The sequence below is a fragment of the Melozone crissalis genome, unplaced genomic scaffold (assembly GCF_028551555.1).
Source record: "Melozone crissalis strain CALT ecotype California unplaced genomic scaffold, PUWL_Pcris_2 ptg000027l_1, whole genome shotgun sequence".
In the NCBI taxonomy this organism is placed as follows: domain Eukaryota; kingdom Metazoa; phylum Chordata; class Aves; order Passeriformes; family Passerellidae; genus Melozone; species Melozone crissalis.
Window position 1 is genome coordinate 44,278,084 of NW_026535805.1, and position 22,496 is coordinate 44,300,579.

The window sequence follows — 22,496 nt, forward strand, 5'->3', positions numbered from 1 at the left end:
GGCAGTTGAGGGATCCAGTAGCCCCTTACAAAGTTGTAGCCTGTAAGCATGAAGAAAGGATAGAAGTGGGTAAGGGTTGCTGAAGGAGCAGAAGTGCTTAGATGAAAAGGAGAAAAGCTCGTGCCAAACACTAGGAAATATTACCTCCTGTGAGAACTTTTAGGCTGTGGTCAGAAGTTATACAAAACCCCTTAGCTGAGTCATTTAAACCGAATTGTAAAACACGCTAGAAAATATGCTGTACTGGCAGAGAGCACGCCTAGATCAGGAACAACCAGCCTACTCCCTGGTTTCCTTTTCCCCAAGGGCCCTTTTCTGCTGGTGGGGTAGATATCAATTGACTTAGCAGGAGGCAGAGCAAGGCTGGCTGGAGGCAGAGAGGGAAAATTCAGTACATGAGTTTTGTGCAGGGTGGGGGCTCAGCACGGCCGCTGTGACGTGCACGCAGTGTCCCCGTGGACTTGGGACGTCACAGCACCGACCGGCCGGAGCCATGTGTGCCCTGTCCCACAAGGAGCTCTTTATCAGCTCACATCTAATCTTCCCTGTATCCTGATCAAAGGGGTCTGCATCAAGAGGAACCACCAGGAGATATAAATGGAGCAAGCTGGGGAATCTGCGACAGCTGCTGCTATTGCAGCCGTGCTGATGGCTGGTTGTGCCCATGGAAGGGGGGTGAGGAGTGAGAGGCAGGAGGCTTGCAAAGACATGTCACTGTGCCACACTGATGTGTTTTCACCTCTTTCTGCTACCCCACCACCGATTTCACACATTTTTCGTTAAGAAGAAAAAGGGTTGTATGTGTCAGTCTGTACATTTTGTTTCCTTCCTTTTTTTGTATTGATAAAGCTGGAGTTGCAGGATTTTGGGGCAGTTGCAAGCAGCCTGGAAAAAAGAATTGCTCTCTTGGGAGCCTCAGAAGAAAGCTACAAAGTGAAAAATATTGTTCTCTGCTTCATGGAAAATGCTGGATGAAGTTACTCATCCTGCTGAGGTCACCATGAAAGCTTGGTGGTGCCCAGCTGCACCCATCATGCACATTTAGTTATTTGCTTCTCCAGGAGATTTCTTTCCATGGCTTTACTCCTTTGTGACCAGCGCTATTTCACCTGGCTAAAATTAATTTAAAACACAGTTTTTAGCACCAACACTGTCTTTATCGTGAGAGATTATTTGTGATTTTAGTGCTTGAGAGTTTGTGAAGTCTCAATTCTCAGTCTATATTTGTTGGAGAACTTGTTTTTAATTTCATTTATGAAGGCCACCTGAGAGTGACCACACTTCACCACACTGTGAAGGTGATCAGCAGGGAATTTCATTTCTGTATAGCACCTATAACTCCCTCATAGCCAAAGACACAAAGAGTTAAGCATATTAAGTATTTTAATGTGTTTTTTATTTACTGTATGCCTCCAAGATGCAGAAATGTTTTCTGTGGTGAAAAATGTTATTTGTATTACACAGCTGGGCATGGGTTGGCCTAAGGAATAGATTTACAATGGGACACTGGAGTTTTGACTCTCAGCATTGGCTGGCAAAGACCATGCCTTTGAGTTGGGCTCCCAGGGATATGCAGGCTTGTTATGGGGAGAGCACAGCTCCTGAGCAGCATTCCCACTCTGGCATGTGGAATGCCATGTGCAGTGGATGTAAATGATGTGTATGTGTTGTTTAGCAGGCTAGTAGGACACACCATGGGTATATCCAAGCGCCAGGCCTTTCTGGATCTCTGGTGCTGATGCTGGGCTGCTGTGGGACACATACCGAAACTCTCCCCTCAAGGCAGAGCCCAAAGCATCCCATGCTCAAAGTTTTCAACAGCACAGCCAGTCTGGTCTGAGGCAAGTGATGAGGAGACTGGGCTTGCCCTGGAGAGAGATGAGGGAGAAGGAAAGTGCAGATGGGAGGCAGAGAACTGTGGGAGAGCCAAGCCTGCTCTTCTTGCTCAGGGGTGGGTGCCTGGTGTAAGGAGCAAGGACCCCAGCAACAGGTGCTGGTCATGCAAGGCAAAGGAGCAAACCCAGTTTCTCAGACCCATGCCACCAGCAGAGCAGAGCAGAGCAAGGTGCTGCCATTCTTTGCAGGCCATGGCCCTTCTCAGCTGCTTATGGCCAGTCCCAGCCCTGTGGTACAGCCAGTCCTTTGGAAAACAGCCAGGCTTATCTCTTTCTCTACAAATCTACTTAGAGATGAAGTGCTTGTTCCTTCCATGCTTCAGAATTGATGGATGTGGGAGAGGATGTTCATTTCCACTGAAGTCATGACCTTTTGATATGACCAAAAAAAAAAAAAAAAGCAGACCTCCTTCCTCTTTTATGGCCAGCACTGTCTGAATGAGACCTGCTGCCAGCCTGGCATGGAGAAGGAAAGTTTCATGACTTAGTGACATGTGACCTTGAGCACAGTCCTTCCTGTCTAGGTGTTTAGAAAGTAAGAGTAATGGTAATAACTTTTAATTAGACTACTTAATACTTCTCAAGTGTTTAAATGTTAGAGAGTTTTGATCTAGGTATCTCTTTTCTTGTCATGTATTACAGCAGAGAAGAGCAGACACAGCCAGAGACTTATATAAATATACAAGTTGTAAGATGGTGGGATGTTCTGCAGAAGATGTCCTCTGGCAGAGCCTTTGACTGAGTGTGTTAAATTCTCACTGAAATGTAAAGGACAATCCCTTTTCTCTCTGTCAGGCTTACAGGATGGGTAGCAAAAAGTGGACCTGGAAAGTTTTAAAGTTCAACAGGGTCTGTGGACTTTTCATTTGATGTGTTTTTTGTATAATATGATAGGTATCCTGTTCTGGGAGAAAAATTCAGTGAATAAATACAAGTTTTTGCTTTCAGCACTCTCCTCCTGGACTCCTGCTGTCAAGTGGCTGCAGAATTCAAAGAGATTATTTTGGTGGTTCCAAAAATCTGTCATACTGATCTGAGGTTTTTCCCTTGTATTTGTCAATGTGTGACTAAGCACAAGTATTACAGGAAACATGGAAATGTTTCGGCTTTAAAGAATGGCTGTGGAAAAAGACCTCCTACTGATTAACAACTGTTGTTTAATAAAATAATTTTCGGATGTCCAAATTGCTGATTGTTCCAGTGAGGGTTACATTCTGACCAGAAGGGATCCCACCAGTCCCATGTCATCAGCCTGTGTGCTCTGAGAAGAGACTTTTCTGTGGCTATTTCCTGCTTCAAAACAATGGAGCATGAGAGATGCCCATCTTTGCTCCCCAAACTGCTTAGCCCAGTCCCCAGGGCGGCATTAAAACCATGGGAGAGCAAACAAGGAGAGGAGCTGTAGTGTGAGGATGTGTCTTTGTTTCAGAGATGCAACCCAAGGGATGAAAGCCCAGCTAGGATGGGAGCAGCGAAGATCCCTCATGTTTGGGGCACTGAGGGTCAGTGTGGGTGTATCAGGTGCTGGCTGGAAGGAGAGCAGAGAGGGCCAGGGACTCATAAGAAGTTCATCAGGAGCTTTTCTGTTCTGAATTTCTCCCTCCATAGCAGGGGCCAAGCCCAGGTGCTCTTACGCTGTCTTCTGTGGGGCTGGTACTCAGGGCCTGATGCATAGACCCCAAAGTCCTGGGTGGCACTGGGGGTGTTTTGCTGTAATTGTGCTCATTCAAGGGCTCACACAGACACACACAAAGAAACTTTTATTTCTCTTACATTTAGTGGCTGTTCTTGCTGTGCTGTGAGGCTTTCATCTAGTTTGTCTGTCCTGTGAAGTGGCAGAGTGCTGCTGCATGGCCTTTCAAAGGTGATGTGGGCAGCACTGCAGCTGAACTCTCCACCTTGAACCAGGGCCTCACTGAGAGTGTCACTCAGGTCTGACACTTTCCTAGCAATACATGTTCCCTCTGCCAGTTTCTTTATGGACACAATACTTCAGCTCCATGCAGCTGGATATTCTTAGTCTAAACGTGGCTGAAGGCAACAAATTAATGTCACTGCCCATGTCTAATGTTGGTTTGTTTGTTTTGGGTTTTTTAATAGGCAGCCAGCAGATGTGCACAAGGGTTGCTTATTGACATTAATCATTACCCTGTTGATAGCCCTGGGCAGGCAGCTTTAATTGACCAGAACTGAATCCAGTAATCATATCATGGAATATATACATCACATTTATTTCAGTAGCACATCTGAATTACAGTAATATGACTTCATGGCAAAATTCTCAGTGACTGCATTAGAAGGAGCAGGGCCATTGTCTGATAGTACAGATGTAACTGAGCTGTGCCCCACAGTCTGTGGGGCTGTGCTTGGGCAGGACAGTAAAGCCATGTCCAAAAAGTCATAAAATTACCCTCCAGGATCTTGCAGACCAAGCCCTGTTCAGACAAATAAAGAGAAGTTCGTACATGGTGGTTGTAGAATTGTCTTTCATTGTTTTCTTTGATACAGCCCTTCAATAGAAGGGATGGTCTTCAGTCTCTTCAAACAGCAGAAATGCTCCAGTAAGAATACATAAAAGAGACCATGCGAAAAAAAAAAACCAAAAACCAATTATGGAAGTCTTCCCTTTAACCCAATTACCTACAGAAAATTATAGTTTAAAAAATCTCAGAGAAAGTAAGACAATGGAAGAAACCCCTGAGATTTAGTTTGATCATTTTATGACTGGGGAAAAATCCCAAGAACTTAATAAACAAGCAATATTGATATATTGACTAATCTGTTAATGACTTCATTTTTTAAATATATCAACATGTTAGATATTACATGGAAAAGAAACAAGGATGAATAGATGGCCAACATAGTCAATTGAGCCTATTATTTCCATGGCGAATGCAAAGTCTGTGACCTTTGTTCAACTGAATGGTTGAGAGATGAGGTTTGGGACTGTGTTAAGTTACCATGAATGGCAGAATCCAGGCAGAGAAGATGTGATTAGTTGTCTAAATTTGACTGTGGATATATTCCTGTGAACCTTTTCTCATCCTGTTCCATGCAGCAACATTCTAATAGATAAATATTTACTATATTTATATATAAAATGTGGATCAAGGTGCTGATTTATAAAAACAGATATCTTGAGGATGAGCAGAGCCCTTGCGTTCAATCAATATGAATATGTTATATATGCTTCACTCTGTGCATTAACTATATGTATTTGAAGTTTTTAAGGTGGTTTGCTGACATTAAAGCTCCAAACAGCCAAGATGTCTCTTTTGAAATGGTAGAATTATAAATCAGTAGGATTATGTACAGTATGCAAATTAATTGCACTTTAGTGTAACTCTTGTTCAAGGTTTTTGTATAAAACTAAGACCTTGTTTTACATGGCAAAAATAAAAACACCGAAGGCCAGTGAGAGTTGTACAGTTGTTCCAGACATTGCAGTAGTTTATTAATATAGGTTTTTAAAGCAATGCTGATGTAATTCCTCATGTAATTTTAGGTAACACCCACCCCCTTAAACTTTGATGTCTCTAAGAAAGGAGATAGACTGCACTGAAAAACAGAGGACACACAGGCAGCAAGATGAACAATGCACACGTGTACAATGTACATATGTGCATGTACTGAACAGGTAGGTAGTCTTGAGTAATATCATTGCCTCCTCTTTTGCAGAAAAAGTGTTTTAATTACTTGCAAGGACTTCAAATGGGAAATTGGTAAGGATATTGGTTAGATGGATCAGAATATTTTGCTAGTACCTAGTGCAGGGAGGTTTGAAGGAGAGGTAGAACAGAGGTAGTTAGGGGTTTTTTAAAAATTTATTGTTTATTTATTCTTTTACTTATTCTGAGACCAGAAATAGTTTACTTTTCTTCATATTGAAGTGATTTTGTACAAAATACTTTAAATATAGCCTACTTAGTAGGAAGAACAGCCTCTTCATAGCAACGAGTAAACTTCTAGAGACAAATTGATGTTTGTAATATCCTTTAATTCAGAAGGAGGTGCATTTTTGGGGTTCTTCAAAATTCTAAATTTCATTGATGTTTTCATTTTTCTTTTAAGCCATCATGATAATGCATAAAAATTAGACAATACCAAGATTTTAACTTTTTTATTTCAGCCCCCTAGTAATAGAAATATTGCAGCGTGTAAGACAAAACAATTCTCAGAAGATACAACTTTAATTGACTGCTACCTTGTATTTAGCCGTGTACTAATTCAGATTTTGGAATTCGTGCAGATTTTAGTGGGGAATCTCAGTTTTCAAACCTTTTTTTTTTAAGTAGCCAGAGAGGAATGGTAAAAATAATTTAAATTATTATCTAACTTGATCTATGTGGGATCTCCTTAGAAAAACTCACTCTGTGTAGTTTAGACACATTCTTGAGTGATTTGTTGTCCCAGAGCCTCTCAGCCCATGCTGAATGCTCTAGGGGATCATGTGATTTCCTTGTTGCAAACCTTGAACAATGAAATCAGGGACACAGTAAAGTTGGAACCATCTTTCCATGGCTTTGTCCTCAACTCTCTTTTCTCTATAAACTTATTCTTTAAAGTACTGGTGAGAACATTCATGGTTCTGCTGACTTCCCTGGTTTCTAGAAATGACTGTCAGGTTGGTAAGTTATATACCCAGTGGAAATATTAAAATAATTAAGCTATCAAGACTGAATTTATTTTTCTCATACTTCCAGAAAGGATTGAATTACATTAGTGATGGTTTCATGTTTGAATTTGCAAAGTTGTAGGGAAGAGTTTGTAGAGTTGTAGGGACAACATGTGAAGGACTTTCTGTCAGTGAAATGCTCACCTAACTATCTGTTTCCAGCTTTTCCTCTGTTAGTCCTCATCAAATGCACAAACTGGTTAAAATTCACCTCTTTCTGTTTAGATATTTGGCCCCATGTTGACTGTTTTTCTAAGTGCAAGAACTTTTACAAGGAAAAAAAGAAGACCCTGAAGAATGGGATGCTACTTTATGGAGGATAAATCTTCCATTTCTACCCTGACATGAAACTCTTCAAGGTGAACAAAGAGGGAGACATGTCTAGAAATGCACAAAGAAGCCGAGCTAATTAAGAGAGCTCCCACTGCCTCCCTTCATGAAAGCTGCTATGCTTTTGAAACCCTGGAGATGGTTTGACTGTGGATTTGTGAGGTTAGGAGTACAGCTGGGATGCTGAGACTGTGGGCTGGGTGGTATGTATAGAATGTGTTTGATCAGTTTCCCTGGTTGTATTAGAAAGAGATGGCATAAAACAAATGGGGTGGAAATAGGCAGAAAGGATGAGGAGCTCCCTCTGGGATAGGTCTGAACGGATTTAGATTGTGGGAATTCTGTGTGTGCGTGTGTGTGTGTGTACTAAATGTATTTTTCCTGGAGATTTCAGTGATAATATTTTTTCTTCTAATCTTTATCAATGTTACAGAAAATGTATTTGAGCCTTCAGCAACATGAGGTTCAAACCTTGCAGTTCATTCCTGCAGATGTTTGCATGGCATGCTACAGCCCTGCTTTCTGTATGCTGACATGCAAATAGCTTGTCAGTCTCGTCTTGCACCATTACTGCGATTCCTTACTTGGTTCCTGTCACTTCCAGGTATTCAACACTGTAAAAATACTTCTCTTGTTTGAAGCATCATCATAGATGGTGTACTTGAACAATGCTATCTCTGGGATAAATATGTGTGATTGTGGCATTTTGGATAAACAGAAGCTGGGACACGGTGCCTCTGTTCACAAGCCATTGAGGATCAATAATGAATATTCAGTGCACCACATTAAATCTGCCTATGTTAAGGCTACCCAGGAGATCACAACAAGCTGGTGGGGAGATTCATATGGCAGTCAGTCCTTTTGGTCATATTCACAGGCAACAGCTCCTTCACTCTTATACTTTGATAAGAAGAATGTAAACAAGACCTTGACACTGTCTTGAAATGCATCAAAAATCCTTGTGTCTCCTCTTCCCTGGTGAGCCTAACCCTGATCATCTGATTCCTGTATCAGCAGAAGGATTTCCTCACTTGACAGGAGAATGGATAAACTTGGCAGAAAGTAAAGAGCATTAATAAAAACAGATGTTCTAATGTTTTTCTGTGTTTACAATGCACCTGTATGCTCCATGTATCATTTCAAATTATATTGAAATTATTGATTTTTATTTAATTACTACAAGATAAAACATTTTCAGAACAGCTCGAGGGTTTTGGAAAATTAAATAAAAACATCAGAGTCTGTCTGAGAAATTCTGTGTTTGGACCTGACTCCACCCATTAAAAACAGGTACTCAGTTAAATGGAAAAATATATTTTTGCTTTAGTTTTGTTTCTTTTCTATTGTAAAGATAAGAGCTGCACTGAAATTCTACTAGGAAAGCAATACCAATAAAACATCAGAATTAAAGGGAAAACAATTTTAAAGTTTGCTTGAAAATTTTATGCAATCATATATGTCTGCCTTATCTATCTATCTATCTATCTATCTATCTATCTATCTATCTAATCTTCCTTTTGGCTTTTATTCAGCAACCTGTTTTAGCCTATGTCTCACCTCAAGCAGGCAGAAGGTTAAAATCCTTGTTGAACTGGGGTAGGCACAATTACATGTTAGTTCAGCTCAGAATGATAAATATTTGCTCATATTAGTGCTATGCAAAACCTGATTTTTAACCTCATGGAAACTCTGTGACATGAGCAAATTACTTGGAGACTTGCACAAGCCTCTTGAGGAGAAGTCCCCCATGCACACGATGCATGAAGGGCACCTTTATTCAGGAGCAGCCATGGATCTGTAGATCTGTGATGATTCATTGAGCAATTTCTAGTGATCCTGGAAACCTGAGTTTCCTGGGGCAGCAGAAGGACTACTGACTCATTTGACAAAGGAAATGGAATAACTTTGCTTTTTCTGCCAACCAGGGGACACTGCAATCTCCCTTAGGGTGTCAGCAGAGGGTCTAGCAGTCAGCCTTTGAGTCTAAGTTCCTTCCTGCTTTCCCACAGGATGCTTGGCAGGACACGAGTGAGGGGGCACTAGGGCAAGGCATATCCACTACAAGCAAGTGATGATTGAGTTTGCAGTTTTCATTGAAAATGAATCAAATAATTTCATTTGAGCTGTAAAACTTTGGTTGTAAAAGACAGAAAACCCTCCCCAGCCCAAAGCCAAAATTCTGACCAGAATGCAGCGATCAGGAGCACTCTATGGCATTGCTGGTTTTGCAGATTTGGCCCTGGTGAGCCATTTCCCCCAAGAGGCAGAGTCTCCCATTGCCTACCCTGTGAGAAGCTGGAGTGACAGAGCCTCCTGTGTCACCCCTGAGAAGCCTGGGCAGTGGCAGCACTGTCCCTGCATTGGGATGATGAGTGCCACAGCTGTTGGGATGCCACTTTTAGCAAAAGGCTAGGAAATTCAACATAGTGAGGGATTAAAACCTGTGCTCTGCATTCTCACTTAGGCAAATACCCTCTTCAAACTGGAGAACCACTCTGTATACCCCTTTTTAAGTACACCCTTCCAAGAGGCAGAAATCTTCTCCTTCCTTTTTAGCAACTGGAAGATTTTTAAAAATGCTTTCCTTCATCAGGCTCTGAGCAGACTCAAAGTAGTTGAATCACACTTCTCACAGGGCAATAAAAGCTTGCTCTGGTTCAGCTGTTCTGCAGCTCAGCATATATCAAAGCCCCTTTTTGATTTTTTGTCCTACCTATCCTGGAGACATTCTACCACCATTTCCAAAACTGCTTCTTGCCTATGCTGCAGAGAAGCCTTGATCTAGCTTTACATTAAAAAATACTGAAGTCAGATGAGTACTTAGGAACGTAGAGGCTGTGGAAAATTTGAATCATAAGCAACAGTATTGTTTGAATGAGACTCTGAAAGAAATACTGACATTTTAGGTATGGGGTAATTTAATTTTTTTTTCCACTGTTCCCTCCCAAGGTTGCAATTTTATAGGTTAGCCCTTGCATGTCTCCAAATCCATATTGTCACCCATAGCTCACTGTTGCCTCCTTTGCAAGTGGCTGGGTGCTCCATACAGGTGGTGCCTCAGTCTTGAGGTGCCTTAATCCAAATCTCAGCTACAGCACCAACACTGAGGTAGAGCTGTGTTGCCAGATTTGGGATCTGTTGTGTTGCTACTCTGAGCTTTGTGGGAATCCAAGACAGATTGTGGTATTTTGGAGTAAACGTTTCAAAGAGAAGGGACAATTTTTGGTAAACTGTAGGGAGTGTGGGAGAGCAGCTTTGCTATTAGAATAGGAAGCTGGAAATAAAGATTTTTGTTTATTCCTGCAAGGAGAGGTCGCTCAGTGTCTGAACTTCCAGTTACCTCCTATAAAAATATTACAGCTGTTAATGTGAACCATTGTAGTGCCCAAGTACAAAACTGGACAAACTGAATGGCAGAGCTGGGCTTTGAGTTTGGTTTTTTCTGTTTGTTTGGGGGGTGGGGTTTTTTGGGCTTTTTTGTTGTTATTGATTTGTTTTGATTTTGTTGTTTTTCATTGGTTTTCTTTTTTTTTGGTTTTGTTTGAGTTTTTTTTTTTTTTTTGTTCATCTGTAAGTAAGAAAAAAAGAAGAATAAAATAGGTGCAAATTTTAAAGCCTTTTCTCTCAATTTTAAATTGGTGTAATAAAAAAGGCCAGTATATAACAGCCACATGAAGAAAAACACAGAGGGGCAAAGGAATTGTAAGGTTAAGAAGCAGAGCTTATTAGGCTGTGTGCATTATGACATTAATCATGGGATCATAGAATCATTTAGGGCTGGAAAAGAAAGACCTCTAAGATCTTTGAGTCAAGCTATTTACCCAGCACTGCCAAATCCATCACTAAACCACGTCCACAAGTGCCATATCTACACATCTTCTAATACCTCTGGGGATGCTGACTCAAACCCTTCCCTGGGCAGCCTGTTCCAGTGCCTGACAACCCTTTCCATGAAGAAATTTTTCCTAATATCCAGTCTAAACCTCCCCTGCAGGATTAAATGTCCCTCCCTGCAGTAGCGCATTTGTAAGTGATCTGAGGATCTCTGCAGGCTGTTAGCAGTCTTGTGCCTTGGGATACCTGTTTCCTGGGTCTGTGCCCCTGCTCCTGGGAAGTGCTCAGCTGAGAGCAGCTCCTTTCCCATCACAGTTCAGCAGCTGGGGGCAGAACTAGCCCAGGCAACTTGGCACTGCCCCACAGGTCCCTGGGTTGGGAAGATGGTGCCCAAGGAAATGTATGCACTCCTGGAACAATTCTGGCCATCTGTTCTTGATTAGCCTCTGTTTTCAAGGGCCTGCTAGCTTTAGGCATGGGTCTGTCTATCCCCCAACTCGGGTGACAAACCCAGCTGTGGGGTTAGAGGGAGGAGAAAGAGGCAGCAGGGTGAAACTGCTTCTCCTGGGCAACCCAGCTGGGTTATATATGCTCCTAACCGCCTCCTGAAAAGGTGGGAAATAGAGGATGTAACTTGTTTCCTGCACACCCAATGCCTCTGCACAAGCACCTTGGTCAGTCATTATATTTTCTCTGGAGTCCTCTATTTCTCTGGCAGAGAAGCTGGCATTGTTATGGCATTTGCTGACAGCCAGCTGCCCTACTTGGAAAGCAGCACTTTGCTTCTGCATCCTGGTTTGCCAGTCTGCCCCAGCCACAGAAAAATCCTGTGGAAAAAAGTTGAATATCAGGTTTGTATCAGAATAAATGTATATGAGGATCTCAAATTAACATTATGTGAGGAATCATAGTTTTATGCTTCCTAAATTTTAAGTGCCTGACTTTGCACCTTATCAATATTCACAGCATTTTTCTTCTTTTACATTTTGTTGTCACGGGGAGCTCTTGGCTGGTGATTAAGTACTATGAGCAGTCCCAAAGAAACCCACAGATTATTGGGAAATATATTAATTTGTTCCAGATCTCACTTTAGTTATCATCATTGGTTTTGGAAGCCAATAACTTTAAAGCAGACTTGCAAATCGTTTCAACATGTTAAAACCTACAGTGATGTGTAAGTTCATGTGTGTATGCCATGTCTCAAACACAGATTTACATTTTATGTCAAACACTCAAATGACCACTTAAGAAAATGGGAACTTATTTAAATTTTGGCTGCCTATTAAGTGTTTGACTACATTTCCACTATATAATAATGACATCAAGAGCTTTGTTAAATTAACCACAAGACCAATATGCATTTCCTGTGGCTTTCTCAGGGGATGTCCAGTACCCTAAAATATTCCAGTACCTGAAATATTTTAGTATGTTGCCTTCCAAAAGGCAACATACTAAAATATTTCAGGGACTGAGTACATGCAGAGCAAGACTGCAGCTGACAAGTGACTGTCAGGGGCTAAAGTCCAGTGTAGACCTATGTAATTTAGGATTATTGCTGCTGTTCTGGAATGTAAAATAAATCTAACACCAGTTTGATGTCAGCCCTCTGAGGTGAATTGATCACTAGAATGTGTGGCTGAGGACGCTCTGCTCACACTGGGAACTTGATGGCACATCTGTTTTCCTGTCTCTTGTGTCCTGTCTCATTGGGTTTCAGTACTGAAAACTGCTGCCCCAGGCCATGCACACAGGCAAACATTGGCTGCTGGTTTTCATATGTGTGAGTAAGTCTGTCTTTTCTCAAAGGTTCAGTTAGAAATGACTGCTTCAGTTCCACTGTCTGTTGATGAACAGTTTCAGTTTCTGGTTGTAGAAATAATATCCTATGACTCAGGCATAAAACAAATAGCATATTCCTCAATAAAGTGTTGCAGTGAATTTCTTGCAAGTGAAAAAAAATAGAAGCAATGCAAAGCTTAAACATAAATTATGAATAGGAAAAATGGCTGGAATTGTTATGTTGTTGGCTACAAACAGTTTGCTTAACTCTGGTGCTGAATCAGGCAGGTAGTTACTGCAGTGTCCAAATGGTGTTTGGCTCCAGGATCTTCAGCATCTTTGCTAAACGTAATGGAGGACTGGGTAGACCGCGGCATTTCCAAGGTCTGATCCTCTCCTGTCTTGTCTCTTCCCTTTGTAGGCAGCTTCATAGCAGTGATCTCCAGGAAGGACAATAACTAAATGTCACTAGAAAAATGCTCTTTTCAATTTTTTTATTCCTAACAGCCAGGAATACTGCAGGCATACAATGACAATGATGACACCTGGAAACACCCATAGCATGTGTGCAGAGTGTGGAAAAGCCAGGTTTTTGTATTGTACCTGCATTGTATATTGGTAATAATGTTAGGGGTTCATTATTGGTAATAGTGGCTAGAGTTCAATGAAGTTTTGTGGCAATACCTAAAAAAAATACAAAATGACTAGACTTCCAACAAGTCATTCCTTCAGGGTCCTTAGACATATGTATCAGTGGTACATCATCAAGATTTGGTGAGTTCCTAGCAAACAAAATGGAATAGTCATGCTTTTCCCTAAAGTATCAGCATTTTAAAAGATGACTTATGACAGAATCAGAGAGTCATCTAGGTTGGAAAAGACCTTTGAGATCATCGAGTCCAGCCTATGACAATACCACCTTATCAACTGGACTGTGGCACCAAGTGGCACACCACTCTTTCCTTAAATACCTCCGGGGGTGTTGACTCCACCACCTTCTGGGGCAGTCCATTGCAATGCCCAATCTCCCTTTCTGTGAAAAAAAAAAATCTTCCTTAAGTCTCACACTTCCAAAAGCAGATGTTGTTGGACTGCCATTACCTAGCTGACTGAGCTAATTGGGCTTGTAAAAGTGGTAATTGTCTATGTAGCCTCCTTCAGTGAAGGCTAACATTCACAGCCAGGATGTTCCCCTTGGCAGAGTCATGGATACATCAGTCAGGCAGTATAGCACAGGGTGGGAATCACTGCTGTAGGGTAAGGCCTTGGCACACAAAAAGCTGCCTGCACACTCACTTGTCAGGTATCCAGGTGTGTCCCGCTGTAGAAACCATTCTGGTTGTGTGTTCATTATCACTGTCAGCGTACGGCAGTTAGTGAAGTCATGATTTTTTTAGGTATTGGAAATGCAAGAGAATAAATCTGCATGCCCAAGCGATTCCCTAGAGTATCATATTCTGTGGTAGCAAGGTGTGCTCATTCCTAAGGTCTTAGCAGAGTGGCCAGTACAACTGCACTGTAACACAAGCTCATGACAAAGTGATTTTGGGACACTTGCTTTGTATTGCCTGTTTAACCATGAAACACCAAATACCAGTCCACTCAGTGAACAATTGCAAGCAAGGGAAGACCACATTCGTGCTGAAGAGGACTGTTTCTGGTATTTGTCCACTAGATGGCTGCAATTGTTGAAGGTAAGTACCTTACATGCTTGAAAGGGGCCTCAGATGCCAAAATCTACATTCCATTCTCTCCTGAGCTGTTGTCCTTGCTTTCATTGCTTAGAGAACACAACGAACTGAGAGACAGCAGAGGGCTGGAATGTCTCAATTCAGAGATGTAGCATTTATATGTAGGTGTAAAACATATACAATCTACCTCAAAGATGTAAAACATATTTCATCTTTGGCAAGAAAGCATCCCACTTGTGGCCTAATGATTTGTTGTGTCAAACAAGAACTTATGAATGAAACTTGAGGGCTAAAATGAATGGAAAAAAGAAGGATCATGAAATAAACCTTTTACTGATCTTAGAAAATGTAGGGACAAAGTGAGAATTTCCAGAGGTCAAGCTCTTAAAAAAAGAAATTACAAAAAATGACAGCAGGTAAAGCAAGAAATGTAAAGAAAAAAAAAAAAGAGAATATTTATCTAATGCGCCCTAAGGATATTACAAGGTTTACAATAATCTGTGTATCCTGTAAAAGCTAAACAAACACTTTGTCTCAGCTTTCAATAATGATGATATTGTCCATGGGGTAAAAAGTGGGGAAGTGAATGAGAGTAGTTATTGTGGAATGAATGTGGTGGAAATAAGATGCAGTCAGGAAATAAGGAAGTGTCAGGAAATAAAACAGTCAAATAAGATATAGTAGATTACATAAATATGTGAGTCAATTCCCTGGGTTTGTTTGACAATCCATCTCACCATGCTTCCCAATGGAGTATTGGTTTCTGAGCCTCCTGCAGTTTGTGGCCCAGGCACTCACGTGCCCAGTGTAAACATGGGGAGGGTCATAGGCATTGTCCTTCAGTTGTTTTCTCTTTCATTTGCTTGTTCATGTACCCCCTGCCCTGTTTCTATCTTTAACCATTCACAACATGTCATAACAAGGAATTCCAGAGGTTACCTGCAGCTCAATTGAAGTACAACCTTCTTGTGTTTGCTTCAAATGTGTCTCCTGCTCCTCAGATTGGAAGAGACAGTGAAGAACATGTGGTCTCCAAAGCCTCTCCATGTACTCCAGTTAAGGCACTGGACAATCTTCACCTGTGAGACCAGCTGGAGAAGTGTTAGTACAATCAGCAAGGATTTTTGGCACAGCTTACTGCTGACATGCAGAATAATTAAGCAAATAGAGATAAATAGAAAGCATGATTAAAAATTACCTTGGTTGAATAAAGCATCACAAAATGTCTCTTTGAGATAAATAAGTAATTTTCTAATTGAAGAAAATATAGTGAAATCATGGAATCATTTTGGTTGGAGATCTTTAAATCATTGAGTTCAATGTTAACCCTGTGCTGCCAAGTCCATCACTAAATCACGTCCCCACATCTTTTAAATACCTACTGGGTTGGTGGCTCCCAACACTTTACTGGGCAGACAGTTTGAATATTCTGGTCTCTACTGAAATATTTTGTATTGTACCAGCTGAGAAGCTGTCAGATTGGAAACAATGGAGATTAATATGAGAAACCTGAGTTGCACATAAAAGGGATGGGACAACATGCTGTGCTGAAAAGAAACCTGTCAGGCTGCAAGGAGGTGTCTTGAGACCCTGTCTTGGCACTGGTGTCATTCAATATGTTTGTTTCATGAGTTTGGAAAAAAATACAAGAATAAGCTGATGAAAACTGCCAGTGATAAATAAAAAGAGAAGGATGTCAATACAGATGAAAATCAGACCATTGCATGAAGATGACTCTGAAGACTACTTTGTCGATGACTTGAGCAGAAATGAGATAGAATTTAATATCACAAATAGACAATCATTGCATTTAGGAGGTCATTGAAACCTCTGTTATAAACTGTATCTCTGTAAGAGGTAATAGAAATTAGAAACATGGGTGTGATTTGGAAGGGATAAAGACATATGCTTGGAGGTTTTATCAGGTCTAGCAGCTCCAGTGCAGGTAGAGAGGTATTATTTTGCAAGGTGCTTGTGATCTAGTATTTGGAGTTTCATTCTCACTCTGTTTACCCCACTTCAAGAGAAACTAGATTAGACCAGAGTCGATGCAGAAGTGTAAAAGGAGAATGATCACAAAATAGAAGATCTTGTATACAATAAGAAAATAGCAGAGGCTGGTGTGTTAGCTTAGTGGTGGGGGGGAGGGGATATGGTTACTCTCTGTAAACACTGGAGAGGGGGAGATAAGCTTAATAAAGCTAATTTAGAAAGAAACTAAGTACCAGTGTAAGCATAAGAACAAATGGCTATAACCTTACTGTAAGGTAGCAAAAAAAACCCAAACATTTTTTCCCAGGAGTTAGATAAATACATAAAAATATGCTTCTGTCAATTCCTCTGGTGATAAGGTAGAGTTCAGGAAAGTCTTTGTTTTATCATTTTTCTGTCACAAGCTGATGAGCCATTTGCCTCTGATCTCTGAGGAGTTTGAACTGGTAAAGCATGCCCCAGAGAGGAGCACTGACAACTTGGTGATACCTTTCCTGGTATGGATTATGTGCCAGCCTTGAGCAAAATGCCAACAAAATGTACAAGAGCCTTGGCACATTTGTTTGTGGTTGGTCACACTAGTTTCCAGAACACAGTGTCCTTCCCACTCTCTTTTGGAGAATCCTGTCTCATGCTTCCTATTTTTAGATCCCTTTTTGCCCACTGTCTGTGGTGGAGGGTTTGCCTTCAACCTCTTAAAATGCTCTTCGTGTTCTCCTTCCATTTCCTTAATTTCTTTTTTTTTTTTTTCCCACAATCCTCTTTTTTCCTCACTAATTGTGAAGCCCACACAAGGCTGTCTTTGAGATATTTCAAAAGGACACAACACTTCCTAAACAGAAGGTTTTCAAATGCCTGCCTCTTTTCTGTCCATGGCCATATGATCAGGTGCATCTACATTATGTCTGATCAGCTTGGTTGCTTGCTGGTCCTTCTTATAAGATTCTGAGAATTTTTTAAAAATGGGATTATAAGGCTGGGTTTGTGGTTTCTTTTAAATGACCATTGAAGACAGGGATGCCTGTGTACAGAGAAATCTCTCTTCCCTTTCTGTCCTGGTCTGCTAGTTCATTAAACATGGCATCTGTTGGAAAATGCTGGAGCTGTCTTCTGCAAATGCATGTGCCTTTGTCCCCTTGGGACTTGGGGCGTGAGGGAGGAAGGGAGGCTTCACTTCTCTGTCTTGTTTTGGCTGCCCCCACAGTCAGAGCGAGGACTGTGGGCTTGCCTCAGGAATGGAGCTGGTACTGGGGGACTGGTCAAATAGCACAGCCTGGGGCTCAGGCTCTCACCTGAGATTAGTGTCAGTTCGTCTTGTGGTCATTTAGGTTTGTTCAGCTCATTTCAAGGGAGGAGAACCAGAAGCACAGAGAAAATAGCTGCTTTGCCCAAAGCTATAGCACGTCTGGTGAAAGACTTAAGGAAACCTTAACCCCAGATCTAGAATGAAAGTCAGATAAGCAATGAACTCATCAATGTCACATACGATACTGAGATTGTTTTCCATACTTTCCCTTTGTATGACCAAGCATGCAATCTCCCCACTCTGCATTTTTGTACATTGCATGCCACGTGATGAAAGCCCACACATGGATTTCAGCAAAAGAATGTCTTACCATGAGTAGGGAGGCATATGAAAAGATGCTCTTGGTTCTAGTGCTGTTTCTCATTGTATCACATAGATTAGCTACTGTGATGTTTTAGCAGGGCTAGTGAGGAAGAATGCTTATGTAAAGTAAAAGGTGATAAGCTGGCCCATGGTCAATGTTATTTCACTCTTCTGTGAATTGCTTTGCACATCACACTTTAAATGACAAATGGCGACTCTGTACCAAATGATTCCATTTTCCATGCAAGAGATACAAATATAAATCAAAGGGGTCTTTTGGAAGCTGGCTCTTATTTTCCGCATTTCTTGCAACAAAGGACCTGTCTCAAATGTCTGTGGGACATCTATTCCAACACAAATACACCATGGTTAATGCTTGATTTGAAATCCATTATAGACATCTGAGACTAGAAAACATCCATCGTTTGTTTCTTAGTTTTTGTGCCAGTTTGCTAAAAGCCCTCCCAACATTTTCTATAATCCTCTTCTTTTCTATCTCTGTGGAAGGGAGCATTCTGAGAGAAAGAGTCTTTTCCCAAGCTTCCAAGTGTGTCAGTGCTGCAGGCTGCAGGATGTAGAGAAATACCTGGGAGTGTTTCTGTTTAACTGATTGTTGTTAGGTAATTTAAGTGGAAATGGAGAAACTATGCTGATGTTACAAATAACAGCAACAGCTGTGAGCTGGGAAAGATCTGGAAGGAACTGACTTAAACTACCAACTTGGTATCTCCAAAATGCACAGAGATTAGGAAAAATATTTGTTGAACTATTTAAAGGCATGTATGGATATTTTGAACATATGCCACCAATCACTAGTGAGCAGATGACCCTGGGTCACAGTGACCATCAGAGGGACACCAGAGAGATACTCTTAAGGAGGACTGTTCTGCTTTGGCATAGCTGATGCTTTTCCAACATAATGAGAATATTACTTTGAACAACCTTTGAACAAACTTTGTGTTGATACTTGATATTTTCTGAAATAGGGCAATGGCTGTTCTGAGATTGATTTCTTGGATTGAACTTCCTGCATGACTTCTCCCAGCAAAGCTCCCCCCAGTGACTCAGAGCGCTGGCTAGCGCAATACTGGGCTCATGGCAAGGAAAATACCACTCCCTTTTTGTGACTGAGTCCTTGTAGGCTCCCCTTAGTGCATCTCCTGGCAATGATTAGGAACATCTACTTGTTTTTTTAAAGGCTACTCCCCCTCCCATAGACTTCAGTCCTGTGAAGTCCTTAGGAAACATACCAGATCTGAAAAGCTATTGTTTGGTATTTCAAATCCTGGTCCCTTTATGTCCAGCTGGTGGGAAAGGAGGAGAGAGAGACAGAAAGAAAATAGGAAGGCGGCAGCAGGGAATGCGGGGGAGAGTTAGAAGTGTAGCACAAAATGGGAATAACTAGGGATAAATGGATCCAAGGGACAGAGAAAAGTGGGACAAAAGTAGAGGAAAGTATGCTTAGTCCATCCCGCTGGATGTTCTAGTAGAGAATTTATGCAGCCAGGGGGAGGTTTTCTCTTACGAAATAGCCTGTAGGAAGAGGTAATTAAAAATACAAACACCTCAATAAACGACATGAAGATTAAAAAAAAAGAAAATCAAACAAAATACTAGCAAGAAAAAGAAAGCAAAAATATCTAAGAAGTATCTGGATTATAAAGGCAGGAGTAAAAAAATGAACAAAAAGCAAGTATTCTGTAGGTGGCCTCCTGCCAAGGGCAGATGATTTTATCTCTCTGTGCCGCAGTTCTTCCCACTGCAGAATGGAGCTATGAATGCTCTTCCAATTTTTCAGAAATATTTGAAGTCTAGGAGTTGTTTGGATTGCTACTAACACTGAATAATGTAGAGTGGGAGAGGCTTGGTGCAGAGATGGAGTCATTTTGGGACTATCAAGACAAAGGAAACAGCAGTATGTAATAGTGAACTTTAGGGAAGAAAATTAGGACACTTTTAATGAAGATGAAGAAAGCATTTACAACATATATTAATAAGAATCATATTTGTATGCAAAGGCTTGATTTGACATGTAACGTAATTTAGCATTTTCCCCTCCCATATTCAGAGAATTTTGTTTTTAACACTTTGAAGTTTAATACAAACTTTTTTTTTTTGCTTTGACTTATCCTTCCCATTCCTATCTCCAAGCTGGAGGTCATCAGCTTTGTTTACCATCTATGACAGAAAAATCTTCAGAACAAAATATTGTCTTTGGCTGTCTGGGCCAAACACACACAGTACATTTAGGGAGTCTGATATTCTGTGGCAAAGGCAACCACCATCTGTCTGGTAATCTCACATTTTGCTTCTGGTAGGCACGTACAGAGATGTACAGACTACATGGGAAGCTTTGTATGGAATCATTTGGCACATGTTTGTGTCCTTTCTTGGGCTGAAATAAGTTTGTGAAATGGCTTCCTCTACTAACAGCTGAAAATCATAATAATTTCTTTCATCTCTGACACCACTGAAAACCACATGACTATTGTCCATTGCAAAACTCTGATGGTCTCTGTCAGTTTCTCGAAACTTTGGCTATGGTTGTATCTTTCTTACTGATCCCTGTACTATCTAATTTCATTTTTACCTCATGTATTCATATTTACCTCAAACTCTTGGGTGATGCCTTATTTTTTGTTCAGCACTGGTATGTCTTAAACTTCACTTGAGTCATGGCAAAGTTTGGGCCATGCTTGGAAAAACAATGTCAAAAGAAGTTTGGATGCGCTTCAGATCTCTCATATTTCAAACAGTATTTGGCTGCAATAAAGACAACAAATTGTGACCAAAGGATTTTATTTTCAATGCTTAGGAAACTAAAAAAGATATAACAGCTAAGAAGAAGTATAAAAGCATAAAGTTATAGTTGTATTTGTACATGAGCAGCAAAGCATTGAAATACCCATATTTTTGGAGGAATGCAGATCTGTTTCTTTGTCTCACAGATAAGTATGTGCAGAACTGTAATTAAGGATGGAATTTCTTCTGAACTCCACTCTTCTGGCTGCATGGGGAGACCTGCTGGTGGTTTTGTTTAATGAGAATAGTCCCACAGAGTTTCTGTCTTCAAAACTCTGGGATTAAAAAATAAAGAATGCAAAAGCTATGAATACTGAGGAGGATAATGTTTTTCTTATTCCTCTGATTTACAAACCAAGTGTGACTACTTGTTGTCTGGAGCTGGCCTATGGAACTGTCTCACCAGTATGAGGTTTTGAATGAAGAAGTTGATGACAGTGTTTCCTGATGGTCTGCATGCCTGCCTGGCTTCAGGATCTACTCATTGGTTTGATATAGATTTTTATGCATCCCTCATGGTGAGAAACACCTGGGTGTGTTCTAGAGATGCTTAAGAGTGTCTGTAGAGCTGCAGCATGTGGCTTATTGCATTCTTTAACAGAGCTCCATCTTAGTATGACTGAATTCAGGATGCTGCATAATTCTAATTGATGAAGACAAAGACAGTTTTCCTTTTCTCTGGAAGTACAAAGAGTTGATGGAAACTAAACTAGCACTCCTCTCTACAGGATGACAAAATAGCTACTAAGTGATTTTAAATACTCTTGCTCCATAATGAAGAAATTAGGTCATGCTTCATGAGCTATGCTGTGAAGGGCTGAGCAAAAATTATGGTTTTTATGAACACTGGATTCCCTCCTCAAGTTTTACCTCTGGCTTTGTGATCCTTGTGATCATAGTACTGGTACAGCTTATGGTCAAGCCAGGGATGAAAGGATTGCCAAGATGCACAACATAAGATAATTTCAGGCTTGATTAACATGTCAGAATCTATTTTTATATTGTGGGGTTAGAGATTGCTATAGTGTTACTTTCAGTAAATGAACTACGACCCCATGGCCAGAGATTTTAGGGTGGAAAAAGATGTCTATTCCCTCTATTTATGAAAAGGGCAAAGTGCTGCACAGCTCCATTGGCAGAAGAGAAATTTGAGAGGTAACTGTTCACAGTCGTACATGTGCTTGGAATTTAACAGAAGCGCATTCTTGTAGCAAAGACTTCATTTCTGTGCTCCAAGACATTCTGCTCAAGGTTGCTGCAGAGATCCCATTTCTGGGGTTTCTGTTCCAAGGACTGAACTATGGGTGGGTGATGGTAAGAACCACCTTGCAGTGGAATGTAGCACACAGGGCAGTGGTACCTTCCTCACCTCTCCCACCCCTGAGGGAAGCTGGAGCACTGAGTAAAGGAGTAATGCTCACAAAGTGGTCTAAGCAAGATGGTCTTCCAAGGACTAGAAACAGACCTGCCAAGAGAAACCTGAGCTGCTGCCCTGCCTTCACATGGTCTGTGAGAGGTGGGGAACCTGGTATGGCTGTGGGACAATATTCAACTCAAGGGAAAAGAGAGTCAGACGAGTCTTTACTAAGGGCACTAGAAAGCTAAGAAAGGTATGATAGTGATACTTTTTTTACCTTACTTGCTGTATTTCAGTAGGGTGTCTGTTTGGCTTTTTCCTTGGCCTGAGTTCATGATTGTATTCCCCATCATATTCTTAGGACTTTGTTTCTAAGTCTTTGTGTACTGGCATGTGAGAATTGATGTGGGGAATAGTCCTAGGGGAGGAACACTGAATTTCCCCATATTTATGAATTAGTCCAAGCCTACAATCTATCAGGAGAAGCCCCCATGGGTGCCAACATCTGCAGGGCTGCTGGGAGCCCGAGGGT